The sequence below is a fragment of the Littorina saxatilis genome, linkage group LG6 (genome assembly GCF_037325665.1).
Source record: "Littorina saxatilis isolate snail1 linkage group LG6, US_GU_Lsax_2.0, whole genome shotgun sequence".
Classification (NCBI taxonomy): Eukaryota; Metazoa; Mollusca; class Gastropoda; order Littorinimorpha; family Littorinidae; genus Littorina; species Littorina saxatilis.
Window position 1 is genome coordinate 40777555 of NC_090250.1, and position 13803 is coordinate 40791357.

Below are 13803 nucleotides of genomic sequence, written 5' to 3' on the forward strand. Positions count from 1 at the left end.
TACAACTGTGTAAAAGATATGTACTTTTCATGAACCGCCTGTTTTACAGTGATGAACTTGTATATATACATTGTTTTCAACCATAGGGACAACCCTATCAATTGAGAAAAGAAAACTAACTTGCGTCGATCCAGAACTTACCACATCGGATGTTGATAACAGAAAAACAATTAATCTACTTGCTAACGTATTAACATGTCAACGCACATAAGCGGGCATGTAAATCTGCATGTGCCCATTAATACAAAAATATCTATGTGTGTGTGTGCGCGCGCGCGCGATTGCGTGTGTGTGCGTGTAGGTATATGTGCGTTGGGTGCGTGTGTGTGGATGTACCTGTGTCAGTGTGTGTGTCTGTGGGTACATGATGATTATGCAGGGGTGTGTGCTAGCACGTGCGAACGCACTCAGTGGTCATGCAACGAGCGTTCACCTTTACTTGCCCGTTTTGAAGTCCTCAATGTCTCCCACCCACCTTGTTATCATCCAGGTGTTCAGCACTGCATCATCTTTAACAATCCACTTGTTTAGAACTAGGCTTTGTTACTGTCTTATTTTCATTTTTGGAATTCCGGCACGCAAAACATATTACGTCATGTATAAATACGTCTTTCTTTCTTTATTTGGTGTTTAAAGGAAAAGTCCAAGGTTTAGGGTCACTTTTGATACGTTGACACTTTTAATTCATTAATCACAATTGTATGTGTAAAAATGAACACAGAAGCCCCAAAAGTATACTTTGAAACCTTTTTTTGCTGTTCCGAATTGTTCCACCGCGCGCGCAGTCTTGGCTCATGACCTTTTGCACACGTGTTTACTACGTCACACTGCTCGAACAAGATGGCCACTCACAGTAATTACAGCAGCGAGGAAGAGGAGGAGTACGACGGATCACGTTTGAACCAGGCTATCGTTCTTCCTTACCAATTTGAACCACGGAAGAAAGACGAGGAAAGAAGGCCACAAGACGCTGCTCCTGACAGAGCCATCAGAATCGGCAACACTGACTGGTATGTAATTACTATTGTTGTCCGGCGCTATCTTGAATCTTCTGCATGCAAGATCAAAAGTCATGTGCGTTTTCCACTCATCAGTTGTTGTGCTTCTGTTGGTATGTTAGCATGACAGGATTATGCTAAGCTGAGCTTTTCAAGCGTCTTGTTTTTTTACCACTTGGATATTTTACTTGGGACTGTACAGTTCAGAATAAATGTATCTGCAGTGTTGCCTACACTTGACGATTTCTTTCCCCTCTGGAAATTCCAAGCACGTTTTTTTCCGTTTACACAACAAAACATGTTGATAGTAAGTCAAATTGCGTAATGCCATTTTCTCGAACAGAATGACATTGATGTTGATGATAGTTTCATTCGTGACAGTAAGACACAGTGTTTCGTTTTAGGTAATGCATGGCACCACAAAACAGTAAAAGGGAGCTTTCTAAAATGGCGTCGGTGATTTCAATATTCAGAGATCTATCTCAGTGCCTATGCCCCTGCAACCTTTTTATGTATTTTAGATCTGCCATGATATGATTTGTAAAACGACGGACGGACATGAGTTATGGTCTAAAAGTGGTGATTTTGGGTATTTATTTTAGGAAGGAAATCGTGCCAGAGATGTTGTTTGGTCAGTAGGGAGGTTGGGAAATAGTTTTTTCAAAGGTAGAAGGACATTTCGAGTAGGCATTGAAAATGAACAAAAGGCAATTCTGGGACGATACCAAGGATTGTTGTGAATGATGCAGACAAAGCGTGTTTTGTTTAATAAAAATCAGTGCCGAATTTAATCTTGAGTGAAGCGGTATGTTTTTGAAGAACTCTTCAAAACAATCTTCGTTCTGTTGAATAGGATGTGTGTGTGTGTGTGCGTGTGTGTGTGGGGGGGGGCAAATGGCGTGTGCCCGATTTCAACAAAAAAAACTAGGAAGATCTATCGTAGATCTGAAAATATAGGTCAGTGATGAACAAACCCCCCGCGGGTTAGGGGGAGTCCCATATTGGTTGGGACGAGAAAGAATTTACCCGATGCTACCCAGCATGTCGTAAGAGGCGACTAACGGTTCTGTTTCTCCTTTTACCCTTGTTAAGTGTTTCTTGTATAGAATATCAGTCAACGTTTGTACAGATTTTAGTCAAGCAGTATGTAAGAAATGTTAAGTCCTTTGTACTGGAAACTTGCATTCTCCCAGTAAGGTCATATATTGTACTACGTTGCAAGCCCCTGGAGCAATGTTTTGATTAGTGCTTTTGTGAACAAGAAACAATTAACAAGTAGTTCTATCTCATCTCTCCCCTTTTCCTTTCCCCTATCCCATCTCCCCCCCTTTCCCCGTCGCGATATAACCTTGAATGGTTGAAAACGACGTTAAACACCAAATAAAGAAAGAAAGAAAGTGATGAACAAAGATTAATGTATATATATATGTGTGTCTGTGTGTGTGTGTGTGTGTATGTCTGTGTGTGTGTGTGTGTGTGTGTGCGTGTGTGTGTGCGCGCGCACGCGCGATACCCGTGATGAGGCGACCATTGTGTAGTGGCTTTGTTCCCCAGGCTCCAACAGAAGGCTGATATCGAATTATGTGAATGTGATCGTTTAGCATGTGATGGAGTGATACCGCTAGTCGTTTTAACAAAAAAAGCTTTCTCAGAAATATCTAAAAATGCATACACAGCAGTTCCCTTCTTTTGATTGATGTTTGGTTTGGTTTGTTTCGCAACATGTGACACTGTTCAAAAGACAGTGCAGGAGTATTTTCAAACACCTAGAGGAGACAGGACATTGTTTCTGTTTCACGGTGGCCAGGTCAGTCACAATGTGTGGTCAGTGTTAAAAAGCGACCCTGTTAGATTCACTCGAAGGGTACTAACACTGCATGCATTGTGAAACCGCGACTAATGGTACTGTTCGTGTTGTTTCTGTAATTCATGGTAAGTTTTGTGCATACATAAGAATCACCCGGGTTTTTTTGTGTGTCTCCTATGTGAACGGGGCATGCTGTTAGGATTACAGAGTGATCTACTGTTTCAGGTGTCAGTGCGGACATTGCTGCCGGATGCCAACTTCTGTTGAGTGTGTGTGTTGCCACGACGTCAAACAAATAAAACAGAAGGTAGAAGGCCTGGAAGAGCAGGTAGGCTGCATCACAGCACATCCAGGCTTTCGAACCGTGTGCCTGGACATCTACTGCCTGGGGACCGCATACTATTCGTACAAGCAGGACTACGGGCGTCTAAACGTCGATCTGCATGAGTATGTAACACAACACAAATCAGAAGATTATCATCATTCGGATATATTTGCATATGTGCACATCCTAGATACTGGGTCACAACTATGGGACATGGACACCAGGAAAAAAAGTAGGACTGAATTGAGTGAAATACTCTTTTTTAAGTGCAAAAGACATGCCTGTATCTTTTTCTGTCAAAGAGAGGACCTTTCATATCGGGGTTTCTTTAGAAATGACAATTAGACACATGCAGTACGCTCTATGTCGTGGGTTACATGGTTTCCACTTTAGGCTTCAATATCCCACAGGAAAGAACTTTAGCTCAGTTATTGCATGTGGCATGTGGACAACATTGATAAATAAATATGCAAACATGAAAGTTTGAAATTACAAGTTTCCATAAGTTAACTAGATCGAAGTAGAAAGTGGAAACCGTAACCCACGCAATTTCCAGGTGCAAAAGTTTTTCTTGTAGGTCAAATGTAGCAACTAGCCTTTTGGGCACCCTTTTGGGTTTTAATACATGATAGAAAGATTTAAGTGAGCAAAAAGTTTTTGATCTGTGCTCACTGGGTTTATGTGTATAGAGATAATACTGTCGTGAGTTACATGGAAACCATAGTTTGTAATGTCTTTTATTTCCAAAGAAAAGAACTAAAACTTGATTATTGCAATTTGCATGTGGACAACATTGATAAATAAATATGCAAACATGAAAGTTTGAAATTACAAGTTTCCATAAGTTAACTAGATCGAAGTAGAAAGTGGAAACCGTAACCCACGCAATTTCCAGGTGCAAAAGTTTTTTTTGTAGGTCAAATGTAGCAACTAGCGTTTTGGGCACCCTTTTGGGTTTTAATACATGATAGAAAGATTTAAGTGAGCAAAAAGTTTTCGATCTGTGCTCACTGGGTTTATGTGTATAGAGATAATACTGTCGTGAGTTTCATGGAAACCATAGTTCGTAATGTCTTTTATTTCCAAAGAAAAGAACTAAAACTTGATTATTGCATGTGGACTACATAGATAAATAACTATGCATACATGAAAGTTTGAAATTTTCAAGTTTCCATAAGCGACAATCCTAAATGAGGGAATTAATCGATTGTCGATCGTGCGTTGCAGAAGAATCGAAAATTTCATAATGGCGCCGATCATGAGAACACATGTGCTGCTCAAACTTTGCACCAGATCAAGCTTTAATCAGCAAAATATCGCAAAATTCGTCGATGAATATATGCTACAATTGTCAAAAAAGATTTTACAGGTCTCAAACAGTGAAGATACAGCGTGGTCTGTCGTGAGTTACGTCTCAAAAACCGGAAACGAATACGATTGGGTGGATAAATTCTCATTGTCTATTCACATGACCGGGTCAAACGTCATGAATGGAAATTTCGACGGTGTTCCCGCGATCTCACAACGCGTGTGTGATAGGCAATGCGGGATTTGTCGTCTGCTGTGGCCATGCTTTCGTGGGTTACAGATGGAAACGAAACAAGGGTGGGGTACATTCAAGCGCGATTATAAGCTGAAATAAATTTGTTTCCTACCGTAGTGCTGTGTTTTGAAAACCTAAATGTTGTTGAAATAAATAAATAATGACTTTGAATAACTTTGAGGTTTCCTTTGTTCAGCAGATCGCATTTTTTGATGAAGTTGAAACCGGAAACGACGGTAACCCACGATTACGTGTTTTCTTTGCCGATCAAACTCCCAGAAGAAGAAAAATAGATGTAATTCTTGAGTGTGTATGTCGAGAATAATCCTTCAGCTGACCCATAAACATCACAATAAAATTCACAGAGCTTTATTCTCCATTATGTACAGCTGCAACACAGACTGGTGTATTTTTGTCCCAGTTTTAGGTGCTGTTTTGGGGGCATTTTGGCTAAAAATTAAATCGTTTAAAACCCACAGCAATGTTTGGAAACCCAAACTTGGTTGTTACAGTAAGTCAAATCCATCCCCTTTGACATCAAAGCATCCCCTTTGTCATCCATTGCTCAGAGATATTGTGACAGTCATTCAAAGTTGACAACCCATAGTATTTCCCAGTATCTAGGACGTGCACATATATGCTTACACTGACAAGAAGGTGAAATACAGTAGTACATTGTATTACACAAATAAACAGATCGGATACGTAAACTAGACACAAATACATCGAATTTAATTACATCTTCATTATAAACATTAACAGTGGAAAATAACAGCAACTGGGAAACAATAACATTTGTGTGAAATAAATACAAAACCTATTGTAAGACTGAACACCCACCCACAAACTTTTCAAGATACAATTTAATTGATGTGGGATTCTTCAGTATGTACACTTTTTACTTGCCGGTGTAGCACGATATTAATCCTACGAGATTTTTACTCCGGAGTCAAAAATTCGTACGAATATGTTACTCTACTCATACACGAGAAAGTTACTCCCCACGACAGGTGTACTCCGATTAAAAAAATATCGAACAAAAATGTAACTCCCCTGACAAATAATTAACGAATACATTAATCCACCCTATCCACATAATCATCAGTATGATTGGAGCTCGTTCATTTTTCTTAAGTTTTGACATCGCAAATGTACCTCATTGCTTAGAATAGGTGTGTAGCTGACGATCGTTGGTGAAAGCCTACAGTAATAGAACTTGGCGGACATTGGTCATATTCTACATAACGGATTCCAACACAAATTTCTAAAGTGAACATGCCATATCTTTATATTTATGGATGAAGAAAAGGAGTTTTCCGCCTGACATCGAAAACAAGGAATTTATCTTCTGGAAGGTTTTAGATGCAAAGTTTCATGAAGATCTCAGCAATCATTTTCAAGGAATCGCTCCACACGCTTTCTATACGATTTTTAATCTATTTTCTCACTACGAGTATTGATATATAGATTTTAAATATTTGCCTATACATATGTATATTTATGACAAAAATGCAGTGCGTTCAATGTAATTCTGGGATTGCTTTACGCCACTTGTTTCTTTCTTGCTTTCGCAGGAAATACAGATATGTCGCCCACAGGCAGCTGGTGCGATGGTGTAGGGGGTTCCTCGGCAAAAGCATCAGGGTGCCTCTACCAGCTTGTGCCGTGAAAACGATAAGGGACACTTTCCCAGACGGAGGAAGAGTGGGATTCAAACTCCCCCAGCTGGAGGGAATCGAGTGACCCTGTGTTCAACAGCTTCCTGCATGGTGGGACGAAGGTACTGGGATGCCAGGTGGTCTGGTACATGGTCCACATGATCCCACAAACTTAGTTCCAGGTTCCTGGGGCTGTTAGTGTACTCCCGCATCAGATACTCCGTGAGCCGGTCAGCATAGCCTGTGCCCCGCAAATAGAAATACAAATTAAATCGATGAATTTGACTCAAGAAATAACTGTTTGTGGTGATATGCATCGGTATGAATGTATAACAGGTACATTAAATATACCCCCTCTCTTGTGTTACAGTACAACATCCCTTGTAAATGTATTCTCACGTTCACTACCTTTCTTGTTTAAATGAACTGCTTAAAGTTAAACTTTTAAAAATTTACCCTCACTATTATATATTTTTCGAATTTCTAAGATTTGATTTTGTTACATATCTTTTTTAGGACATAGAGTGGGAGTTCCACTAAAACCGGCTGAACAAACTTTGATACAACGCCACCGTGACTACGAGGAAGACAGCGAAAGACGCGAACACCGCAACCAACAACGAAAACGGCCACGGGACCACTCAACAAGTAACTACAGAATCCCCAAGCTGCCAAAGCGACAATAGGCAACATTTTTGTCTAAAACCTACACTCCGGTCTGCCCTCGGGCGGACCACCCTCATCTTCCAAAAAAGGATGAATTGTTTCGTTGCTAAACCCCCTTATGAAACAACCAACACACCCCCTCCCCCTGTCAACCTGTACATACAGTACACAGACAAAATAATGAGAAGGGTTGAACAAACAACCACACCACTCCCCACATTTACCTTTACCATCAGTACATAAAACAATACGGAAAAAAACCCGTTACAGGCACGATGTACTATATAATCACCAAGCCTTACATAAGCCTCAATCACTGAGAGGACAGTACACACAAATACACCCAAACAAGGGAAATGAAAAATAGTCATCTATAAATGATTATTCTTAATCGAGAAACAAAGTGATGAGGATATGGGTTTGAATAGTTGTCCCCTGACGAGGCTACCTTTTAGTTTCCCCAGAACACCTCTATAAAATCACAAAAAAGTTATCCTAACAATTTGAAACTGTAAATATTGCCGAAAAGTACTATAATTGGGAGAGGTACTTGGGGATTTCTGGGCTGCCTACTGCATTTGCCGGGTTTGGCAGACCCTTGATTTTTTACCCCCTATGCTCCGCCTGGCGTCTGGCATTATGGGGTTAGTGCTAGGACTGGTTGGTCCGGTGTCAGACTAATGTGACTGGGTGAGACATGAAGTGTGTGTGGCGCACGTTATATGTCAAAGCAGCACCGCCCTGATATGGCCCTTCGTGATCGGCTGGGCGTTATAGCAAACAAACAAACAAACAAAAGTTCCACTAAACTCAGGTCTGTCAAAACTTTTGCATCAGATAGTGAATTTATGACTCAGAAACATACTCATAAGGGAGAGATCATTGAAACTGAAAGCAGAGGTTATTTGTGGAATGCTTAATTGGAAATAAAACCCTAGCTCACCGTAAGTTGCCTGCAAACGCCTTTTCTGCAAGCTGAAGTCGCCTTTCTTGGCTTTCGGGAAAATGATGCTGTATTTTATGGCTCCAGCATCATCTCGGTGAAAGTCTTTGTCAGCGTTTTCGTTGTAGTGGAGGCCAGCTAGACGTAATCTAACAGAGATTAATTCATTTTTTTAATAATTGGTTTGAACGTGACACCAAGTACAGAGGAACGTTGCATTAAAAGTCTTTAAACATAAATGAACAATGTATGTCGGTTGCACATCCTGCACAATTGCAGCATCTGTTCAATGCTAACAACAGTTTAAAAGTACTCCTATATTTAGTTCTGCTTTGATTGAACATAGAATTATTTTTGTCAGAGGCGGACTGAAACTCATATCTGGGCGGCTGGCCGAGGATCAATCATAAAAAATATGAAATATTTTTATTTCAACTGGATTCCAAAAAAAAATCTTATGAAAGCAAGATCTTGTAGAAGAACGATTGTTCCAATGTGTGTAAAATGTTTATAGTTTAGAGAAACACTACTAAAACAAATGACTTCCTAAGAATAAATCTTGTATTAACTTGTTATTATATGACCATAATGTGACATTGTACACACCTGCTTCTCATTCCGAGGTACGAAAAAGCAACGTTCTTGGGGGCAAAGCTGAGGATGAGGCTATGGAAGGCTTCCAAGCCCGATGTCTGGTGCACTGGAGACAGCTGCCTTACATCTTTCAGGAGAAATTTGTTCTCGAGGATATCACCCAAGCGTGTGTAGATCTCTGTACCTGTTCAGCCGGTCAGGTTCAGTTCTTGATTTATTCAAAGAACAGTAATATATCGAGAGAAAAAAATGTACACAGAACTTTTTAATGGGCTACAACTGTCATAAATACCCTCTTGTTTTGCAAAGGTGGGCTTTTACTCACATGCGAAGCAAAAGTGAGTCTATGTACTCACCCGAGTCGTCCGTCCGTCCGTCCCCCCCCGTCCGTCCGGCCGGCCGTCCGGAAAACTTTAACGTTGGATATTTCTTGGACACTATTCAGTCTATCAGTACCAAATTTGGCAAGATGGTGTATGATGACAAGGCCCAAAAAAACATACATAGCATCTTGACCTTGCTTCAAGGTCAAGGTCGCAGGGGCCATAAATGTTGTCTAAAAACCAGCTATTTTTCACATTTTCCCCATTTTCTCTGAAGTTTTTGAGATTCAATACCTCACCTATATATGATAAATAGGGCAAAGTAAGCCCCATCTTTTGATACCAGTTTGGTTTACCTTGCTTTAAGGTCAAGGTCACAGGAGCTCTTCAAAGTTGGATTGTATACATATTTTGAAGTGACCTTGACCTTGAACTATGGAAGATAACTGTTTCAAACTTAAAAATTATGTGGGGCACATGTTATGCTTTCATCATGAGACACATTTGGTCACATATGATCAAGGTCAAGGTCACTTTGACCCTTATGAAATGTGACCAAAATAAGGTAGTGAACCACTAAAAGTGACCATATCTCATGGTAGAAAGAGCCAATAAGCACCATTGTACTTCCTATGTCTTGAATTAACAGCTTTGTGTTGCATGACCTTGGATGACCTTGACCTTGGGTCAAGGTCACATGTATTTTGGTAGGAAAAATGTGTAAAGCAGTTCTTAGTGTATGATGTCATTGCTAGGTTTAGTTAAGGTCAAGGTCATGTAAAGGTCAAGGTCAAGCATGTGAGTCGTATGGGCTTTGCCCTTCTTGTTACTTGTATGATTCAGCAATGTGTACAGTTGTGTCATGTTTATCATCACAGAATCGTCCAAGCTTTCAAATGCGCTGACAGCACCTTTCAGACTTAGGTACATTATTACATGTAAGCAGCTTGTCGCTTTTTTGCTATTTTCGCTGAATTAATTTTGCCAATTAACGAAGAAGTGCGCAAAATAAAAACACACACACAGGTGATTTACAAGATGCAGATCTTTGATAGGCCGCAAATGTTCATAGATTCATATCATATGCAAAAGGCTTTCGACTTCTGTCTATGTAGACAAGGCAGTTCATACTCAATGCAGAAAAATAAATGTACAAATACAGTATTCAGAATGTTAGTTTATAATTAAAGCACTACACACATTTAATAGTAGGAAAGACAGTTACCTGGCTCAAACCATTCCTTGTCATCCCTCTCTCCAATCTCCTCATGCTCACAGCTTGGGAACTCCCTACCATGGCCATCATGAATGTTGACCAGGTGGTTCAGCAGGCTCAGCCACTTCGTCAGCATGAGGTCGCCATTCCCATCATGTGTGGTTGCAGCGCACCAGTGGATTGGTTGTTGATTGACTTCCGCCAGTCTCCAACCAATTCACACCCTTTCGTCGATGCAAGAGAATCCAGCTTCTTTCCAAGACCTGTAAGCCAGGAAGCTACAGTAGTCACCGCTTATAAAAAACACCTTGGGATCGAACAAAAGTGTTTTTAATAAGCGGCGTTTTTAATAAACGGCTGCGTGTTGAACATGTGTTTGTTTGTTTGCTTAACGCCCAGCCGACCACGAAGGGCCATATCATGTGTTGAACATGTCCATCAGTAACGAAAGGTAAGAAGACCGACGCACGCATACAAGCTAAACTGATTACACCGTACAACCGATTTGAAACTTTACCAAAAGCATTTTAATGACAAATAAAAACGACTCAGAATATGTACATGTATCGCACATCACAGTTTGCCGAGGCATTGTTCTATGGTCAACTGATTCATGGGCTGTTTGCGCAAAAAGGCACGGATCTCCCCTCCCCTTCACAAAGACCAAGCCGTTGCGTTTCTTCCACCTGTTAAACCACCCATCTGTAGCTTTGAAGTCAGAGCGGCCCAGCTGGGCAGCAATCTGTTCCGCCTTCTGACACAGGATTGTTCCGTTTACGGGTGTCACGGTTGCGTGCTTGGATAGAGTCGAACCACCGCTTTAAGCCATCCTCTGTCTTCTTATCCTTCCCGCAGCGCCGACGCTTCCTGTGGTCTTGACTGGAGCCCTCTGCGATGTCAGTCCTAAGTTCGTCTTCTTGTTTTAGTGTCTGGCACAGAAATGATGCCAACACACCCACAATTTCAGCGCCCTCCCTCATACTTCTTGTATTCAGCTTTCGGTAGCGATAAAAGCAAGTCAACTTTGTCTTTGGATGTCAGAACCATTCTTTTTCTTTTCTTTGAAGCTAAAGCTGAAGTTGAAGCCATTTTCAGTTTCACTGCTTATCCAGTGAGAAGAAAGACTAGACAGTGTTGAATTGTTATCTGACGGTTTACTGACAAGGGTGTGAGTTGTCATCTAACGGTTTACAAGGGTGTGATCACTGTTCACACAAACGCTGATGAAGTGTCTTGAGTTGTCATCTAACGGTTTACTGACAAGAATTCACCAGAAGGCGACTACTAACCCTCTGAGCAGAGAGAAAATGAACAAAAAGTGTTTTTATTAAACAGCCCCTGTATTTAAAAACCGGCGGAATTTTACATAGGTTATATAGTGGTAAATCCGGACCGGACCAGACTGTATATATAAAAAAAATGCTGTTTTTATTAACCGCGGTTTTTTAGCACTACATGCACATATGCACGAGATTGTAAGATATACACATTAGGCTTTCAAAACAACAATTCTCAGGCATGAACACCAGCAAGACAGTGCCTCGTTTACAGTAGAACCTACACCAATCAAACACAGTAGTACCTGTCATGAAAAGGATTTCATCGACACCAGCAAAAACTGTCCATACATTGCAGGTGGTCTGTCACGATTGCTTAATTTAGTAGAGATGATAAACAAATATACACGAGAAGGTGTCCTATCAAGGGAGTTTTTTTCCAATAATTTTGGGGGATTCATATCATTGGTAACACTGACTGAAATATATTCTTCATTAATGTATCGCAGTAAAAAAAGTACGCATAGATACACACCTTTGGCAACATGCCACGTAACATAGTAGTGTCTGACATGAGGATGTTCGTCTCGCACATACTTGGCAATTGACCTGTGCCGGTCAGTAATGATAGTGTCAACTCGCAGATCTTGATTTTCGACGTATGCGAGAGCTCTCTTCATGCCCTGAAGCTCGCAGGCGTTGCTGCTGGTGACCTCGTTAGACTGGAATATGACCAAAGAGAATTGCTTAGCTATAAACAGATTGTTTAAAAATGTATGTGTGTTAGGCTCTTTGTGTGTGTGTGTGTGTGTGTGTGTGTGTGTGTGTGTGTGTGTGTGTGTGTGTGTGTGTGTTGAAGGATGTCAGGTAGACACGTGAACAAAGTACAACATACATCTCAGAAAGCATGAGTCACTTAAAACATACTTTTTTTTAATAACTATCAACAATAATGCGATTACATTATTATAAAAGTTCTGAAGCAAATCAACATCTGCACGATTAGTGTGCCATTTTATTTTTTAAATCTCGTTGACTTGGAACAAAGTGTTGCCTCACCCAAAATGAAACAAGCTGGACAGACTATAAACTTTAACAATACAAACCTGCACGACTTGAACATCAAGCACACGCTGGACCTGGCATTCCACGATGGTGTAGCCACCATACTTTGCGCAGTGGCCTGGGCTGTCGGAGCGTCCATCCCCTGCCAGGAAGAGGGGTGCTGCTCCTCTGCCCAGACACCATGCACCGTCGCATGCAGGTACCGCTTTTGATGATAAAAGTGCGTGGACCGTGAAATCCTCACTACCTTCATCGTATCAAAAAATCGGAACACTTTGGCCGCCAAACAGCCAGAAAACAGGATGGCACCAGACAACAGCAGGTTGTCAGCGATCGCGAAGGCTTGTCTCACCTTGGGCTGGCTGCTCCAGTTCCAGACGTCACTGCAGTCCCTGCATGTGGATGTCACAGTGACCGCAGTTCCACATGTGGCGAATTCTACTGTGCACACTTCCTGACATCTCCGGCATCTCAAAAAAAGCTCTGTGAGACAAAACTCAAACACAAGAAATTTTCTCTGTTCCTGTGGAGCTGCCTGTTGAGGTGACACTACCTCCGAGCTGCAAAAAAGATTGATGCAGAAATATCAGCGTATCAGCTTGCATTAAAGAAAACAAACAAGTTCACACTAAAGTGGGACAATAGCATACACTTCAGAAATGAAAATCTATGCTGAAAAAAGTTACAACGTTATTTTGGAGATGAGATGTCTATCTTTTATCATTTCAATGATAATGACACAATCAGAGTAAACCTCAATACAAAACAATGTATAGCGAATCTTCTTGGGAACGTCCATTCAAAAAATAAAAATGCAGTTGTGTATTTATAACACTGTTGAATCAAGCATGTCTTTTTACTTTTTTTTTTTCCTTTTTTTTTTTTGGGGGGGGGGGGGGTGGGTTAACGAAAATGTACATATGCGATATGATATATAGCCGAATTTGTGATATATAGTGAAACAGGATATATATAGTGCATTTACCCATGTTCACTTATAGAACAGCGAAAGAAAAAGCTTATGTCAAAAGTGTGTACCTTGTAGTGATAACTGTGTCACAGCTGTCCTCTGATTGGTTGCTGGGCTCCCAGTCCTCCTCTTCACTTCCTATCACTTCCTCCTCCTCGTCCGACTCGCTGATTAGCTCTTCCCCCATAGCTTGGATCAGGTCTTCATCTCTTTCTTGCGGTTGTTGGTTTCGTTTCGTCGGTTCTTTGGTATCTGTCTGCTGTGAGAAGTCAACCTTTTTCCTCTGAACCGGAGGTACTTGGTGAGTCTGATCATCAGTCTGTGACCCAGTGAAACAGAACAAACACGATATCCTTTGAAACGTGTACGCTCAGAAAGCATAACAATATAAATAATATAATAAAATATCAGAAGATGT

At 40.9% G+C, this 13803-nt stretch overlaps 1 pseudogene; it reads right to left on the reverse strand.

The window, feature by feature from the left end:
• Positions 1-5877: 5877 nt before the first annotated feature.
• LOC138968017 (uncharacterized) lies at positions 5878-13572 on the reverse strand (annotated as a pseudogene).
• Between the last annotated feature and the right edge of the window lie 231 nt (positions 13573-13803).